The sequence below is a fragment of the Apodemus sylvaticus genome, chromosome 15 (genome assembly GCF_947179515.1).
Source record: "Apodemus sylvaticus chromosome 15, mApoSyl1.1, whole genome shotgun sequence".
NCBI classification, from domain to species: domain Eukaryota; kingdom Metazoa; phylum Chordata; class Mammalia; order Rodentia; family Muridae; genus Apodemus; species Apodemus sylvaticus.
In genome coordinates, this window is record NC_067486.1 from 77,526,345 (window position 1) to 77,540,420 (window position 14,076).

Sequence of the window (14,076 nt, forward strand, 5' to 3'; positions counted from 1 at the left end):
TCTGTAAATAAGGAGTTCTGCCTTCCTACTTTTTGAAGCATGCGTAGTATCAGATGTAATGTTAAATGTCAAAGGCTTATAAACATTCTCATAAAAGGCTATCAATTATAGAATGATTCAGACTTTCTATCTGCAGTTTATAGAGACGAACAAGCCTGCCCTCCACAGCTTCTTGGCCCTCACTAAACAAGCATTTAGAAGACTTGGAAATGAAAGCAGAGAGAGAGCTGTGAGGCTGTGGTGAGACAGTGAAGTACGGAGCCCTCGCCAGCACAGCCTGGTCCCTGGGTTTTTATTCAGGCACGACTCCCCCCACTTTCTCGAGCCTCTAGGAGTTTCTTACCTGCTTCTGGCTAATCCCTCTGGGGCTGCAGGCCCTCTAGGTCCTCAGGAGCCAGCACTGCTCTCCATGGGAAAGAGTTTACTTTCCTAGGTCTGGAGGCCAAGGCTCATTTTTCTCAGGATAATCAAAAACCATCTGAAATCCAAATAAAGGAGGAGGTCAGACTATTTCTCTAGCAGAGTGGCGTTAAACATTAACAGGATGGAGGGGCGCTTTTGCAAGTGTGGACACATCCAGGAAGAACTAAAGGCCAATCACACATGAGATACTCAAGATCTATGAACAATCCAGAGAGCCTAGAGAAAGATGCATGCCAGATAAGAATGTTCTAGAAAGAGGAGGCAGACATAACAAAACCATCTGGGAAGGAACAGGTGATCAGTCTCTCCTAAAGAATAAATAGCATAAGGGTTTACTGCCCACCCTCAAAAAATCTCTAGGTATATTTTTTTAATTATTTATTTTGTACAAAATATTTAGTGATATGGGAAAGTTTGAGTCATGTATTTTTAACATGGGTTACAGAACTGTAAATACTACTCAAATTCAGACAAAAAAATATTTGAAAAAGAAAAGGTACTAGGAGAAAAGTGGTACCTAGGGTGGGAGAATGAGGGACAGGTCCATCTTTGATGTTTTAATGTCTAGATTAGACAAGAATTATTCTTTGAGATTACAAAAAAAAAAAAAAAAAAAAAAAAAGGATAGCCATGGGATATACCTCAGTGGTCAAGCATCTGTATGGTAAGCACGTGGTTCTGGGCTTGATTCCACCATCCAGAAAATAAAAGCCAAGCTTTATATAGTTAGCATAACATTTATAATATTTTTAAAGGCAAAACCAGAATTTACTCTATAGTTATTCTTTCCAGTTTTGATGCAAAATAGCAAAGGAAAAGCTAAATGAATTTTTAATTGCAAGAAAATTTAAATTGCCATACAATGAAAAATATAAAAAAAAAAAATAAAAAGGGAAACAGAGTCAATGTATAAGGCAAGGGTAATATGGAGGCTAGAGAGGGGGCTCAGCAGTTAACTGCATGTGTGCCTGTGGGTGCTAGGAACCCATCTATAATTCCATTCCCAAGGACTCTAACACCCTCTTTTGGCCTCTGTGGGTACTGCACGCACATGGTATACACACACACACACACACACACACACACACACACACACATACACACACACACACACACACACACACATACACACACACACACACACACACACAAGCTAAACACTCATCCATATACAAAATAGAAAATAAATAAATAAAAATAAAGGACTAATATGGCAAAAGGCCTCCCAAAAGAAAGAGGCAGGTGACGTGAACTGTGAACAGATACATCATAAATGGGATGCAACAGCTGAGAAGCATGTGATATGTAAGGTTGATATTTTTAAACTTTTATTCTTCTCTCATACCTTATATCTCCACCACAGTTTCCCCTTCTGCCACTCTCCCCAGTCCCTCCACCCCATCTCCCCTTCCCCCCAGATCAACTCCTCTTCTGTTTCCCTCCAAACAAACAAAAATTGAACAAACAAAACCAGAGCAGGTCTCTCAAGGATGTCCACAGAACATAACCTAACAGGTTACAGTAAGACTCAGCACAAACCCTCATATCAAGGCTGGGGGTGGCAACCCACTAGGAGGAAAAGGGTCTCAAGCACAGGCATGAGTCAGAGACTCCGCACCCCACTATCATTGTTGGGAGTACTGCAAGGACACCAAGCTATGCAACCCTAAGGTACATGCAGGCTCAGACTCAAAACAGTGTCCATGTTTGTTACTTCAGACTCTGTGAGCCCCTACAAACCCTGGTTAGTTGACGCCATGGGTCGTGTTCTCATGGTGTCCTCAACCCCTCTGGCTCCTGCAATCCTTTCCTCCCCTCCTCTCTGAGCTTCCCCTGGCTCTGCCTAGTGCTTGCCTGTGGGCCTCTGCATCAGCTCCCAGTGGTTGCAAGATGGAACCCTTCTAATGAAAACTGGGCTAGGTGCCTGCCTATGAGCATAACAGAGTATCATTAGGAATCAATCCATTTCTTCCTTTGCCACTTGTATTTGGTTCTATCCTGGATCTCTGGGATGGCCCTACCTCTAGTTCCTGGTCATCGAGGCAGTGTCAGGTGTGGGCCCCCTCTCCTGACATCAGCTACAAGTTGGACCAATCATGGGTTGGCCAACCCCACAAGTCCTGAGCCACCACTACCTCAGCATGCCTTGCAGGCAGGACAGATTGCAGGTTCAAGGTTTTGTGGCTGGGTTGATGTTCCAGTCCCATGGACAGAGCCTTGCCTACTAATAGAAGAACATGGCCAGTTCCTGCTCTGTATCCCCTGTTACTAAGAGATTTTGCTAGGGTCACTCTTATAGATTTCAGGGAGTTTCCAGTGCACTAATTTTCTATGTCTCTCTCTCTCTCTCTCTCTCTCTCTCTCTCTCTCTCTCTCACACACACACACACACACACACACACCACAAATGTCCCACAATTCCAGTCATCTCTCCCAATACTCTCTCAACCTGTCTCTCGCTCCTCCACCAGGCCCATCCCCGACCTGATCCTGCCTGTTCCCACCCCCCTACCCACAGTCCACCACAAAATCTATTCTATATCCCGTTCCCATGGAGATCCATGTGTCCCCCATTGAGCCTCAAGGTTGATCTTAAGGGAGACCTCCGAGGAACAACAGAACATTAAAATAATGGCTTTCAGACTAGATAGCACACAGCAGTCATCAAAACTGTCTTCTACCTCGCCTGGCAGATCGCAATAAGACAGTCAGACGCCTGAAGGAGAAGCACACACTTTCGCCCTTCTTGAAATTACTCAAGCGCTAGGATCTTGTGACTACTGACCACAGAGTCTATCTGAAAGAGCCAAAAATCTAGGGCTGAATAAGCAATTAAAAGGAGGAGATACCCATTTTAGTCTCCTGTCATGTGAAATGAGTTCTCACCTTTTATAATTGTGGAGACTGAACGAGAATTACTGAGGAAAGAATGTGAATGCTGGAAAGCAATAATATGTTCAAAAAAGAGGCTTTAATTTCCAACCTATTTATAATGGTGAAAATCATTGACTTAAGTTCCAAATACCCCTAGAAGTTACATCCACTTGAACGAATACTCTGAATAATATTGTGAATCATATGAACACATACATCTGAACCCTTGTTGCTATAGAGAAGAAAACAGTATATTTTAATGGAAACACAGAATATGTTGTCAGTACACACGTGATTACAAGTACAAGTCAAGCATGTTCAAGTGTCAGGAAAGTAGCTGAGGAACTGGTGTTCTAGAATGATGATGATGATGATGATGATGATGATGATGATGATGATAGTTGGGTAACTAAGGCAAACTCTTGAGGACAACTTTGAAGAAAACTCTTCATCCTATGCAATCAACTGGCTACATAATATCAAGCTGGCCTTGAAGCCTATCTCAGGAGATTAGCAATCAGGGAAAAGCAGTAGGCAATCCTGTCACAGAGGACTAGCCACAACCAGGACAACGGCACACCCGAAGGGTTTACTGTGGTATCCTGACAACCAGCTCTGTCAGCAAAATGGAGAGGCTGCTCCATTGAAGACCACAGGGTCTCTCTGAAAGAACCATTTCCCTCAGAAGTAGAGCAAGACAGCCGCAAATGTGGAAAACGTCCCTTTATCATTTACTAAAGCATTCAGAGCCAGGGTTGGAGATTTAGCTCAGTGGTAGAGTGCCTGCCTAACACGGCCAAAGCCGTCGCCTCAGTCCTCAGCTTGGGAAAAAGGAAAACCAGTTCAGAGCTTCCTTTACTAATTCAGAGGAGAAGTGGATTTGGAGCAGCCTCCTGGGAGAGCTGGAAAATGTCTCTCACAGCCCCCCTCTAATTTATAGTTTCCTGTGAGTATAGCATTTACCGATGTGTGGGTGTCCACCTTGTCCCCTTCTTTAATGCTATTGTCAGTGAGAACTTCAGACACTCGGTGAGTGTTGGGCACATAGTAGGAACATAGTAAGTATTTGCTGAATGAAGCAGTTCTTTAAACAATCTGCATATTTCAGGAGTTGCTGATGATAGACACTCTTTCATAACCCACTCAAAAAGTGCTGACCCTTGGATGAACCTCATGCCGGCAGATGAAAGTTCCCTGCTGTTTCTTAAGACACCAACTATTGGGACATGAGATTTTTAATGAGGAACATCCCCAGACATGAGAAGAAGCCACCTACCCCCAGATCTTTCTTCCTCCTGTCAACTGCATTTCCTCAGAAAGTCTTGCCTCCCAAGAGGATTAAAAACCATGCTTAACTGAATTCTAAAAGTGAACCAGTTGAAGATGTCTATCTAGATCTACCAAGGGTCTTCCAAAGGTCATCACTGCCCCTCATGAGATGGCTGACTGGTGACTGTCCACCAGCTGTAAAAGTGAGATCAGGACCCTTGGCTCAGGATGACAAACTTATCAACTATAATGACAGTGGCAAGTTTCCAATCCTGAGCATGTGATTGGTATCGGCCTGAGCTAGGGAACCGCCTGTGTTCTGCCTCTCATCAGTCACATGATCTTGGCTAACTCAAAGTCCCAAGACTCAGCTAACTCACTGGAAAGTGGGGGCAATGGCTGATCCTATGTCTTATTTATAAACCAAGTAAGAAGAGATGCCTCAAAGGACTGTAATAGCCTCTGTGGTAAGTATTGTGCATAGCACTTCACTAACATCGTCGCTGCCCCTACTCTGTGGAGGCCAATACTATCCCAGTGTTTCAAATGAGGAAACAGACAAGAAAAGGAAATGTATCCAGGGAACTCAAGGAGAACGCTCAATGGTCCAGACACTTTTGTGCCATAGCTTTCCTACTGTGCAAACTGTCTTTCATGTAGGCCATACTTATTGCACCTTCCAACCCCAACTCTTGACTTTCAAGATTCCCTCATTCTCATAGAGATCAATATAGTTCTAATGTACCTATTCTAGCCCTCTGAAACTATGTGACATTCCCCTGATTGCAGATCTGTTCCAACCACATGAAGAACTTCTTCCTTTCAGATAAATATCAATGATCCCTTCATCTAGTCAGACTCCTCCAGCCCATAACTAAGAAATTATCATCATCATCATATTTATTATTATTATTATTACTATTATTATTATTTTGTTTTGTTTGAGACAGGATTTCTGTGTACAGCTCTGGTTACCCTGAAACTCACTCTATAGACCAGGCTAGCCTCAAATTTAAGAGATCTACCTGCCTCTTCCTCCCAAGTGCTGGGATTAAAGGTATGCACTACCATGCCTTTAATGAAATAATCTTTAATGAAAGAAGACAATGGTTCTGATACCACCCCGCCCTGCATGATCCCTTTCAATTGCTAGCATCCCCTTTACAGCGGTAATTTGCAGATGTTCCTTTAGTCTGTGAGTTACTAAAGATTAAAGACAAAGATTACCACCTCTAGTTACACGGAGCTGTGCAAGCAGTCATCTCTCTTGTTTAGAAAGACTTTAACAAGAAAGGCAATCATTTTCCTTGTAAAAATATACCTAGTGCCTTAAGCGCTGCTCCCCGAGGTGTGTGGACTCAGGATGAGAACCCCTGACACCTGCGCAGCACACAGACCTAAGGGCTGTAGTGAGACCTTGGGGTCTCTTATCTCATTCCTGCAATAAACGCTCCCCGAGGTCTACACCATTGACCTTAGCCTCCCATTCGCTGTGGGCATTTCTGCTCTAGTCCAAAAACAGATGTTCCCCTTCAGTTCTGGAAGATTTTGCTCCTGGCTCACTGGCATTTCCTCCAACTCTATGCCCATCACAATACTCAAGTGATATTCTTCATCACCAAAGAGTATTCCAGTTCCTAGGCCTCACAGTTCAACAGCCTTCTCTACTACAGTTGATTTTTATCTCGGCCATGCACTCTCAAGGAAATAACTGATTTTATTATTCCCAAAGAAGTATACCCAATCATAATCCCAGTTTCAGACATGCTCCTTCCAGTCACCACTTCAGCCTTTGGAACTTATTCTGATGATTACCTCAACCTCAACCATCTTCTCTAAATGTCCCCTCTATCCTCCTATCCTCACTTCCTCCATCTTAAATTCAATGGTCAATCCTAAGATGACTTCCTTAGCCACTATCATTACATATAATTTGCTAAATTCCAATTCTGGAGAAATCCAACTCTATCACATTTCACTCCTGCAGTTATGCAGCTGAACTAACTAGACACACACACATACACACACACACACATGTACACATGCACACGTATACATAGACTCATTTACTGATTTCGTGTCACATGATTGACCACTGAAGGCTATGGGTAGTCTATGCTTAACACAGTCTGGCAATGATGGTCTCCCCCAACTGCACTTACCTACCACTCTTCCTGAGTTCCTCTCCATCTCCTCTCCTTTCACTCTGATGACCTTGTTCCTTGTTCGTTAGAACAGCAGAATGTTCCTGTACAGAACTTTCTCCACTACACTAACAGCCCACGTGGCCTGGGCTCACCTATATTCCTCTTATTACTAAAAATGAACTGGCTGCGTCTAACCTAAAACAACTAACCCTGACCCCCTGGACTCTATATACTCCCGCCTACTGGCAGAATCAGCTCCATGAAGTCCTCCATGTTCTTCAGCAGGAATTAGTACCCCCTTCTCAAAGGCTACCCCAACTTTATGTAAGCAGGCTCCTATTCTATCTTAAAAACAAACACTAAACACAGCTATCTCTCATGATCAGGAAACCCACATGAGCAGTGGAGTCTTGACATCATTCAGAATGGGGCAGAGACAACATTTACCCCTCAACCCACCATATAAGACAATTCAGAGCACACAGTACTACCTATGAGTGTCCTTACCAGAAATGTTCAAGCTCTTTATTGCCAAGGCTTCAAATGCAATTCCAGATATTAGAAAATATGATGGGCAGTGTGAGGGCAGGGAAGAGGAAGGGGAATACTTAAAATAGTAAAGAGGGGAAGTTTGCTGGGTCCTATTTTCTAATTCAGAAAATAATGGTTTCTATATGACAATTGAACTGGTTTTAACAACAAATCAATAGATAGACGAAACCCAAAAAAATTTTAAAGATATAATAATGATATGTGAGAGAGACCTTATTTGAACTTTAATTTGAACAAAACAACATAAATTCTTTGAGGAGAAATGGGATTACTTGCATGTGGAGACTGAGTGGTCACTGAGGAATCTGAGAAGTCAGACGGTTTAGGAAGGCATTAGCCCTTTCCAGTTTGAGGGCAGCAGCTTTTGTACTTGCTCCATAAGACTAAGCTTGAGGAAAGTGAGATCTTGCCCGGATCAAAGCTTTGAGAATAAAGGGGCTTCTAAAAAGTTCTCTTACCAGAAATCTGCTGTTTCCCCATCCAGGCAGACAGTGATGGAAGGGATGCTAAAGTCTTCAGAAACAGAATATATTCTCGTCGTGCTGGTCTGACAGCCTAAAGAACAGAACTTGTGGGGAGGAGTGCACTGGCCCCAAAGCTAAAATCCCTGACCAAAGCCAGACAATATGAACAGATTTAAAAAAAAAAAAAAACCCTCCTGGTGATTTGCTCTCTTCAGCCTTGTATCCAACAGGCAGATGAGCAAACGTCTCATTGTACAGGTCTACTGTACAGGTGCTTGGTGAAAAGCAGCCCCTTCATGCCCCATTAACTCTCCTTCTGTGTAACACCCACTCCCCAGAGCAGCTGATGCCCCAGTCCCAGCAGGCAACTAGCCCAGTCTTACCACACCAAACACCAATCTGCATTCTGCTCCATCAATCAAAGGGCCTAAGCGGGGAGGAAGGCACAGAAAGAGCCTATAATGAAGGCTGATTAAACACTGGGCTTTTAGGCAACACATGCACCTTTTACTCCACTTCCCCCACTACGCTTACACCACACCCCTGTGCTTCAAAAAACCAGAAAACTGTGTCTGTCTCCATACCGAGAAGGGGGAGCGTTTCACTTCCTTCTCATCTCTGAGGTCCCTGTCACATCTGTTTTCTTCTAGGGTGTTTTATCATTTCCCCACGCCTTCAGCTTTTCTCAGGTGGGGCTCCATGAGCTCATTAACAGGGATCTAGAATGTGCTAGCTGTGGAGCATCCTTGGGAAAACAAAGAATGTGCCCTGAAAGAGAACTTCTTTAATTCTCTGAATTACTCCATTGCATATGTGTGTGCATGTGTGTGTGTGTGTGTGTGCGCACACACACACACATGCACACACATATGCACACATGCACACACACATGCATGCACACACGCATGCACGCACGCATGCACTTCTTCTAAGAATATATCTGTCTTCAGTACTCTCAGTCTGTAACTGTTGCTTCTGCTCCATTGTTTGTCTCTTCTACCAAGAAGCTACACCATCTGGCCTCTCTTGTGTGTCCTGCTTCTGGCCAATGCTTTGGACTGGTGTTGTTTCCATAGTCCCTGTTCTGAGTCCTAGAGAATGAATACCAGATTTCAAAGCTGCACTTGATATCTGATCATTTTAAGTTCAACAGGTATTTTTTTTTATCATTGTCCATTTTTTTTTATACCTACCAAAAAAGAATCTAAGTCCTACCATCAGAGAGCATGGCAGTGGGAAATGGGAGCATCCCAAACTGTGGAGCACATACGCCAGTGCTCACAGTTCAACCAGTGAAGCCTCTGGAGGAAGGTCCTGAAGGTGGCCAGAAACTCAACATTTCCCACGTATTTTGGGGGAAATAATCCAATCAAACTCATGTGCAGGAGGCACTTTGGAAAGACAAAACCTCTTTGCAGTGGGCAGAGAGATGGAAATGGGCTGCGTGGATAAGAAGCTGGGTGTGAGAGGCCTCCACATCGTCACGGACGGGCAGGAGGTCCAAGGAGGGCCATGCGGTCTTCAGGGAGAACAGGGTTCCAGGGGAAACGGAGAGTGAATGAGCAGAACTCCTTTGGCAGAGAGAAGCCTGATGTGCTTCCGGAACGATGCCAGGCCTGGGGCAGAGAGCACAGGTGTGTGTGTGTGGGGGGGGGGGGGAACGATGCCAGGCCTGGAGCAGAGAGCACAGGTGTGTGTGTGGGGGGGGGGGGGGAACGATGCCAGGCCTGGAGCAGAGAGCACAGGTGTGTGTGTGGGGGGGGGGGGGGACGATGCCAGGCCTGGAGCAGAGGCACAGGTGTGTGTGTGGGGGGGGGGGAACGATGCCAGGCCTGGAGCAGAGAGCACAGGTGTGTGTGTGGGGGGGGGGGACGATGCCAGGCCTGGAGCAGAGAGCACAGGTGTGTGTGTGGGGGGGGAGGGAACGATGCCAGGCCTGGAGCAGAGAGCACAGGTGTGTGTGTGTGGGGGGGGAACGATGCCAGGCCTGGAGCAGAGAGCACAGGTGTGTGTGTGGGGGGGGGGAACGATGCCAGGCCTGGAGCAGAGAGCACAGGTGTGTGTGTGGGGGGGGGGGACGATGCCAGGCCTGGAGCAGAGAGCACAGGTGTGTGTGTGTGGGGGGGGGGAACGATGCCAGGCCTGGAGCAGAGAGCACAGGTGTGGGGGGGGGGGACGATGCCAGGCCTGGGGCAGAGAGCACAGGTGTGGGGGTGGGGGGGAACGATGCCAGGCCTGGGGCAGAGAGCACAGGTGTGTGGGGGGGGGGGCGGGGAACGATGCCAGGCCTGGAGCAGAGAGCACAGGTGTGTGTGGGGGGGGGGGGTGCTGAGAGCTGTCAGATCAGGTGGGGCCTTAGACTAATGGCCTCGGAGTGCTGTGAGAATTTGGATTTCCTTGGATGGCACGTGTAAGAAGCCCCACTCCACAGCTACTGTCCAAAGAAGCAGCTACTGTAGGCAGCAGACTGGAGAAGATGCAGAAGGAAGGTGTCCCAAGAAGCTGTTTGAACAGTAGCCAAGTCTGGTGACTTATGCTTCCAATCTCAATTCTCAAGAAAGAAGACTAGGAGGGAGGAGAGAAAGCTTAAGGCAGCCTGGGCCACAGTGTGAGGTCCTAAGATGGTGGGCTGGTGGCTGCTGCTGCTGCTGCTGCTGCTGCTGGTAGAAGAAGGTGGGAAGGAAGAGGAGGAGGAGCTGCTATGTAATAGCATTTTATGTTACCAAACTCGATCTTATCGCCCTGGGAGCCAGGGTACTGATAATCGTCTTCTTTTTGAAGAAATGAGGTTCAGAGTCATTTGTAGACCATCATTTTAAGATGCTTTTCTATGTTATATAGCACTTTCCTCCAAACTGAAACATTCATTTGGAGAAGGGAGAGGGAGACTCATGAGATGAACGGGCCTGTGATGGCACCCTGCCCTGGGATACAGAAGCAGTGAGCTACTGCTGAACCACGGGAGCCGTCAACGGGAGCATCTCGAGAACTCAGGGGCTGTAGCTTTCATGAGTCACAGCCCATGCTGGGCTTTCCAGTGATGCATATGAGTAACTCCTCACCCAAACTCGCCTTTAGTAATTCCATTAAAAACTCATTGGTACTGGCCGTGGTGACGCACACTTTCAATGCCAGCACTCAGAAGGCAGAGGCAGGCGAATCTCCGAGTTCGAGACCAGCCTGATTGATATACGGAATTCCAGAGCAGCCAAGGCTATACAGAGAAACCCTGTCTCAAAAGCAAACAAGCAAGCAAGCAAGTATACAAACAACTTCATTGGTTCACATACCTGGCCTTTGATGCAAGCATTACTTTGGTCTGTCAGAGGCTCTCTTTCTGGAGTGACTAGAACTATATGTATTATGTCTCTCCAGAAAACAATCTCTCCTACACCACCGCTGCAGCCCAAAGGGAGTAAACCACATTATTCTAACACATGAGCTGGCTCCGTTTCTGTGCTCGCCTGTCTGCTCAGGCCATTCAAGGGCTATCAAGTCACTGCAGCTGCTGGCCATCATGCTGCCCTGAATTCTGTCTCCTTAATCATTTTACTAGCTGTCGTCAAATGTGATCCAAAACAACACTGGTCACTCCTGGGTCAAGGCAATTCAGAAATCTGTTGTATAGTCCGCATTGCCTTGTTGGTTTATTGTAGTGACTAACACTGCCCTAATAGGAAGTTTATTTCTACCAATCTAAGAACATGGTCTGACTGTGGATCCTTAAGCCTCCTGCTCCCAGCATCTCATTACATCATCACCTAACAAGAGCTCCCTTTAGTCAGAACCAATGGCACCTAAGTCATCCCACGTCAAGTATCTCTTTTGTTTTGTTTTAGCCTGACATAATCCTTAAATTTTGACAGCTGTTGTTACGGGAACTCTCAGATCTTATATGCTGTTACGTGTAAGACACTGCTCCCCATCAAAAGTCTACCAAGGAGACGGGCACTGTTAACATGATCAAATCGCTGATAAAAGTTCAGCACAACACACAGAAACCCAACTTCCTTGCTATACAGATTTAACATGGAAATACTGAACATGTTTAGTGACTCTCAGGAGACCACATGCAAGGGGTAGTGGTTTTCATAGCTTACTTTATCATAATATCTAGGACCATAGCACCTGGTCTTACGTAATTTAATCCTATCTTCCAATCACACCTCCCAGAGAGCAGGTTCCCCTGGTTAACTAAATGTAGGAGGGCATCTAAATATCCACAACCATCTCTCACTTGGCAAAGGTAACTCATTCTAAGAATATCCAGAAGACTCAACTGAGTCCTTGGAAATCAGAGCATCAGCATATAACCAGGATTTTAGCGACTGCTAGATCAGACACCCTCCCCAGCACAGCACTCAGTGGCAAATGCAGAGGCACCTATATCAAAAAAAAGCCTTATATGTTATGGTTTCCGCACCAGATCTATGCAAGGGGGTTGTGGTAAAGAAACTGCCAACAGAACCTCTCACCAGTACGGTCAAGGGGAAGGTTTTATTATAGATAAGAGAGGTGAACTATCTAGAGGCATCTGGAACATCCAGAGTAGAGAGAGAAAGAAGTGGACTGATCATGGCCAGCTGACTGGACCTGGCCGGGGGTCGGGGGAGGAGAGAGGACAGTGTACGTAGCCAGGATGGGGACCTGTGGAGAGGAAAGCCCATGAGCAAAGTCTAAGGCAGAGGAGGAGTGAGAAACTCAAGGCTGCTGGCATAGACCTTGAAATGTGTAACAGGCACTTATAAACAGGCACTGAGGGAACTGGAGGCTAGCATGCACCTCAGTACCATGGATGTGTGCTGACTTGGGAGCCACCGGTCCCTTTTGCCAAAGGTAATGGAACCAGCTCCTTTGGGCAAACAGGAAACAACTTCATTAGTTCCTGAGGAATGCTGGCTTTTTAAAAACTACCAGAAACCCTCCTCCATAGCTCAGGTTGAGCTGGGCTAGACTCAATTTTGGACAAACCGACCAACTACTACACCCCTCATTTTAGAAGGGTACCCTTTGGCTATGACAGGCCTCCCCTTTGGAGTGCAGTGCAGTTACCATAGGCAGAAGAATGGCTTCCCTGCAAGTCCCATGTGCTAAACGGCAAGAGAGGACCAGCTGGCTGAAAAGTAAGGGGGAAAAAATTAAGTCAAATGTTAAGAATTTTCTCCTAAGTCCTGGACATGCATGGTGGTGGTGCAGAATTCAGTTCCAGCACTCAGAAAGAGACCAAGGTACAAGGACTCAAGGGAGAGGTCAGCTATGACCACACTGGAGTTCAATGGCACCCTATGTGCTACAAACCAAGACCCTGCCTCAAAATTAGAGTTTTCTTTTAAATCTACTAATGGAAGTGTCTCTATCAGAACTTCCAAGTTTTACGGTGTCTCCTGTGAGAATAGTGACACCTCTTAGTGTTCTCTTAAGCATCATTTCACCCGAACCTCCAGATCCAGGGATTATGTCAAGCAAGGGCTGTTCTTGTGCTCCGTCCTATCCTTGCCCATCAGGGCGCAAGGAAGCCAGGGCCAGATTTCCATGGCATTGGCTTGACCGCACAGAGAGCTGTGTACCATGTGCATCCTAGTACCTGTGATTTGCACTTCCCATTCCACGCCCCCTCCTTTACTGGCACGACCACTCCAGATCAGACACGTGGCCTGAGGGAAAGGGAGGTGGAAATGGGTCCAGGGGTGACAGAGACCTCAGGCGACAATGGGTGAGTGCAGGGGGGCAGACCTCATGGAGCTGCTGTTAAATTAGGGAAAACAAAGGCTACTTGAGCCTTTGGGGAGTGGGTAGAGGCTTTGGGGTGATTTTACATCATTGGCTGGGGCTAAGGAATGCTTTATTTGCATGAAGAATAATCCCAGGTGCTTACTGGACATGGTTGCCAGGCAACTGACCACCTCAGGAGTGGCAGAGGTGGGAAGTTGTAAGGTTTTGTGTGCTCAGACATGCAGGCCCAGGGCAGGGAGGGAAAGGTGCTACTCCTGCCAGTATGCTGGGGGTTTGGACAACCTCCACCTCACTCTTACTCCAGACCAGCTCCCCCATCACTGTCCCCTCACAGGCTGTGCACGGGCTCCTCGGCCCCATGGCGGTGATCAGAAGAAGGGATTCTGGTAGGTCAGAAGGTTACAAATCCCTAGGAACTGGAGTTACAGGCAGCTTTGAGCTGTAGATGCATGAAGATGAACCCAGGGTTCACTGGAAGAGCAATCTATGAATGGCCTTTAACCCTGAAGCCTTCTCTCCAGCAGAAGTCTCCCAAAACCAGCATCACCGAATACAGGTAACCTCACCTCCCAGTCACCAGGGTAAGAACTGTTCTGCTCTCTCATCTTAGTAAA

General features: G+C 46.3%; 1 protein-coding gene across 7 annotated transcripts in view; it reads right to left on the reverse strand.

The window, feature by feature from the left end:
* The window catches only part of St6gal1 (ST6 beta-galactoside alpha-2,6-sialyltransferase 1), a 131,144-nt gene that overhangs the window by 45,187 nt on the left and 71,881 nt on the right, over nt 1-14,076 (reverse strand). For 5 of the 7 annotated variants that reach the window (XM_052158510.1, XM_052158513.1, XM_052158512.1 and 2 more), the window contains one exon: nt 344-478. The exons of 1 other annotated variant lie outside the window; for it this stretch is intronic. The gene's annotated coding sequence lies outside the window, so the exon portion shown is untranslated. Of the gene's footprint in view, nt 1-343; nt 479-7,723; nt 7,821-8,112; nt 8,163-14,076 lie in introns of those variants that run through there. One more of the 7 variants, XM_052158511.1, reaches the window with a different exon arrangement.